The following is a 4,772-nucleotide window of genomic DNA, read 5'->3' as shown; positions in this document are numbered from 1 at the left end:
TATTGTTGTTTTCTTCGTATTTTTCTGGTTTCTTTGACTCTCTTGCATCTGGTTAAGGATTACGATTCTGTTTTAGTGGTTTGGGATTGGTTTGCTCTAGGATTGCCTTTTTGACAATTCCTTCATCTTTTGAGTATTTTTTGCCTTATTTGCCATTTTGTTTTGTTCAATAACCCCCTTTTTTAAAAAAAAAAAAAAAGAATCTTTGTTTTCACTTTTGTGTACAAGCCAAGAGGTTATAGTCACCCACCCTCCTGTGGGGCTTTTTACCATATTTGTAGGACATTTAGTGTCATTCTTCCAGCTCCCAATGGTTGGGGCCTCCAAAGCCAAGTTCACAGTAAGATGGCTTGGGTGGGCCTCTTACGGGTTGGCCAGTGAAGCCTCTACCCCTTAACCCTTCTAACCTTCTAACCCTAACCCTAACCCTCTACCCAGCACTGCGGCTGTATTTTGGAGGTCTCTCTCCATTTTGACTTGTTTGTGACTCCAGCTCACAACACCCAGTATAGGTGCATGCCACTTTGCCAGGCTGCTACCCTGCTTTATGCAGTTCATTTCTTGTGTTCAATAATCCATCTAACAACTCTTATGCTGTATATTACTATAATATACAAAATTGAAAAAAAAAATTCCAAGGCATATTACAGATACATTTGATGTGTGCATTTTGTGCAGATGGAGCACAGGCAGGTCATTGGTAAGGATTGATCTGGTATCCCAGTAGTTTAAAGGTTAGTGTTATAGTTACTGGACCACAATGCTTGTTTATTTTCTAAAGCTAATTATAATTTCATAAATGTGTTTTTTTTTTTTTTACAAAATGGACAAACAGTAATTTACCAGTTGTTTTATGTGCACTCAGCTGTGCGTGGTACCATCTTGGCGGCCCTGCTGCCCTCCTGAGTAACCTCACCCCTGATCTATTCGCAGAATGAGAAGCTTTCAGATTATCACCAAAATGGAATCCTGGCATTAAACAAAGAATTCCGGTCCTCTATTAAGCATGATATTTCAGCCTATAATGTACACCCATCGATTTCGTGAACCGAAGTATATATCCTAAAAAGCATCCTAGTAAACGCAAAAAAAAACAAAAAAAACATAACGCCACATATTTCCAAATAGTGTAACCAGCTGAGAATGAAATTCAAAGCATTTATTTTTGTCCCCACCTCCCACATACTATCACGCCGAGGACATAACAGCAAGTAAGCAGTGTGTCAGTGTAGAGCATAAAGCCCACTGTGCTAGCACCACACTGCAATTGTTACTGTCTAGCAGCGGACCTCTGTACAGATGCCACCACGCCGCTGACTTGATTCAACCAATGGGCAACTCACAGCTTCCTTATATTGCTTTCTGGACCCCATTAAGCTCTCCTGGGACTGGTGGTTATGTGTATGAACGAAGTGGGCTACAATACAGTAGCTTGATTGAAGTCACCATGACATCTGTCTGTCGATTTCCTGAAACTGCTAAGACCCATTTCAGGGTTTTAGAGGTTGGAGCCAGTCTTGGCAGCATTGGATGGGCCATTCGTCCATCGCTGACCATACTTATTCACACCAGCGCCAAGTTAGGTTCACCAATGAACCAAATCGACATGTCTTTGGGACATGGAAAATACCCCCAGAAAAATCACACAGACACAGGTCCAACACACAATTTTCAAACTGATTTTCCTGGAGCTGAAAGGAAGTAGTGCTAAACATTAGGAAACAACAGGAAAAACAATAGGAATTCTGACTTTGTGCGAGAGGTTATCCGATAGATGAGAAAGTGCCTTGGGAAGGATTGAGTTTTTGTTCACTTAAACATATTTCTTTGTGTTGGAGGCACAAATACAGCCCGTCCCCACCCTGCCAAGGCACATCCTTCTTTATTGCTGGTTACCCAGTGTTAGAAAAAGAACACAGACACGAGTTAGGGAAGTGTTGACGTGTGGGTGCTTGTAAATTCCCCACTGAGCCAAGTTGTCAGTTTTGGCACACAAAGCCAACTCTACCCAGAACATAAGCAGCCGAGAGCTTGCAGTGTTGGAGGGTTTCTCTTTATCATCATCTGACATCATTACATGGATAAAAATATTTTTTTCCATCCAAACACAGAATAGGACTCCAGACTTCTCTTCTCTGGCAGTCCACATCTAGGACTGACACCAGTTCCTTACTAGACCCACCAGAGCTGTCTAGAATGATCAGCCAACATGTATGTGTTTAGACTGTGGTAGCAAACCCAAATGTAACCAACAAGCACAAAGGGAGAATCTGAAAACTCCACAGAGTAGGACGTGCAAGGACTGTGAGGCCACTCCATCAAGCAGCCTGCTGTTTTTCAAATAAGTAATTGAATAGACTGGTAAAGCAGTTGAAGCTAAACTGGGACATCGAGTCACCCCTCATGGGACCCCGCATGTCGCAACTCTGCTTTACAAGTGCCTTCATTATTCCACTTAGCGACACTGGTCAGAATGAATTAAAATTATAAAGTACATAATGTGTACACTTTTCCAGTTTACCCTGTCACCATGGCAACCGCAGGCCTAGTAATTATCATTTTCATTTTAAGTGTTTTATGTGCATTTGAAAGCAACGTATTAACTAAGTGTAAATCGTACAAATGTTTTAAAATACGGGTGACCTATGAACACGCACGCCTGCTGTGATGTGCAAACTCCAGAGGCATGACATTTGTCATTTAACAATTAGTAATTTTATGGAAAAAAATGAAAACAAAACAAGAGGATATTATGTATGGTAGTCAAAATGCCCTTCTATGAAAAAACATGTCAAAAACAAATTCATAAAGTATGAGATGCAAAAACAAATTCATAAAATATGAGATGGGAAGACTTTTTTTTTTTTTTCTTTAATAATAAAGTTTCAGAATGGTTATGCTGCAGGCATCACATTAGCCCTGAATGTTTGGCTCAGATGTGAATGTGAAACTTTGTTGATTACTGTTTTGAGGGTCGATGTAAGTAGAAGTCTGAAACCTAAGTGACACTGATATAACCTGACAACACCTCCTCAAGCCAAACATGGCATCTCAATGAGAAATGGTACGGCCACATTCTGCAATAGAAGTCACTTACAGGAGCTGTCCACTCCTAAGAAGTGCTGATTTATGTTACAAGACTCTGAACTTAGCAAGCACATGCTGATTTCACCCTCTGTTGGAGTCATTCCGATGTTGTCCAGTTGGTATGACTCCTGTCCGTCCATTTGTCCATCTAGGAGTTTATGGACGGCATTCAGTATTCCAGACGATCTTGATACGATCCTGTTAGTATCACATGCAAGACCATTGCGGCAAACACAGAATTTAGCATTCTAGACTGGTTTCCACCATGTCCCACAGACTTGCAGATTATCTACAAAATAAAAAAAAAACCCATACACTGGGAGAATCTGCAAACTTCTCACAGCCACATTTCAAGCCCAGACCAGGGAACTGTAAGGTGGCAGAACGAACCATTGTGCCACCACCACACTGCCTTGCATAGCAACATGTATAGGATATGGAATCTGATATATTTAAAGAGACAACAGACATTTGTATATATAGACAAACAAAAATATATCAGCATAGGTTTAACAGTGAAATGTTAGTTTCACAAAAAATAAATGTATATATGTGGCTATTCAGTCACATATTTCGTATTAAATATCTCACTTTGTTTAATTGACCTTTGGATGAAAAGCAGATCATGCTAGACACTGACTTTTGAGTTAATGGTCATTTTGTATCAGTGGGTGTGAGTTCCAGAGGTCTCAGAATATTAAGTCCAAAGCTGGATGTTAGTTTTTGTCTTTAAACATCGACTTTCATGCCATTTGCAGCCTATCCCTCTCTGTAAACCTTGACTCAAGAGCCTGGTGTCATCCTCTATCATTAGACATTAATTCCAAAATCAGGTGCCAGCCTGTCTCTTAACATTGACTTGAGCTGGAAGTGATCCTCTATCTTTAAACATTACCTTTATGAGCCTGGTCCCAGCTTCAGTCAGTAGACATTAACACTCGACTAAGATGCCAAAGTCTGTCACTAGACATTAATCCACGAGTACAGTGAAATGGATATGAACAGTGGACGTGAACTTTTGAGCTGCATGTTCTCCTCAGCTGTTTCAGATTAATCCTTTAGTCATCTGAAAAGAACTCAGGAGCCGACTTCATTTCAAGTCATTGATTTTTTTTAGTTAGGACCTATACTCTATATGTTAATGCTGGTCTTAAGAACAAGTCCCCACCATAAGGTTTTTTCACCGTATGTCGGGAGCCAGTCTCTATTTCAGCAACATGGACCCATGAACTCTACGCCTGGTTCACTGCCATTAGCACTCAGGCCACTTGTTGGATGTTAGTGCTAGACATTATTACCCAGGTCTAGTGCCAGCCTTAGCCTTTTGACAATTTAGCCTCATTTAGATGCATATTGCATGCTCCAGGTGCCATCTTGTGAGTTATGGTCAGTGTTGATACCCTTTAAATACCACAGTACATCCTGAGTCAAGAGCACTCTTGACCATAGCAACAGGGTGCAGGCCTGCGGATCTTCTCCATTAGAGGCTCATTTGCCAGCTAAATACAGCTGTGAAACTATGTGAGTTGATAGTCACAGTGTCTCATATTCTGGTCATTGACTCTGAGACAGGGCACTCTTCTTAATTGTGGCTCCACTGAGCAAAGGGTGCTCAAATGACTCCTAAATTTCATTTCTTACCTACAGGCTGCCATGGTTGTTAGTGGTATCACTGGCTGCACATT

This window comes from Polypterus senegalus, chromosome 1, assembly GCF_016835505.1.
Source record: "Polypterus senegalus isolate Bchr_013 chromosome 1, ASM1683550v1, whole genome shotgun sequence".
Classification (NCBI taxonomy): domain Eukaryota; kingdom Metazoa; phylum Chordata; class Cladistia; order Polypteriformes; family Polypteridae; genus Polypterus; species Polypterus senegalus.
Note: the sequence above shows the minus strand (reverse complement) of the source record.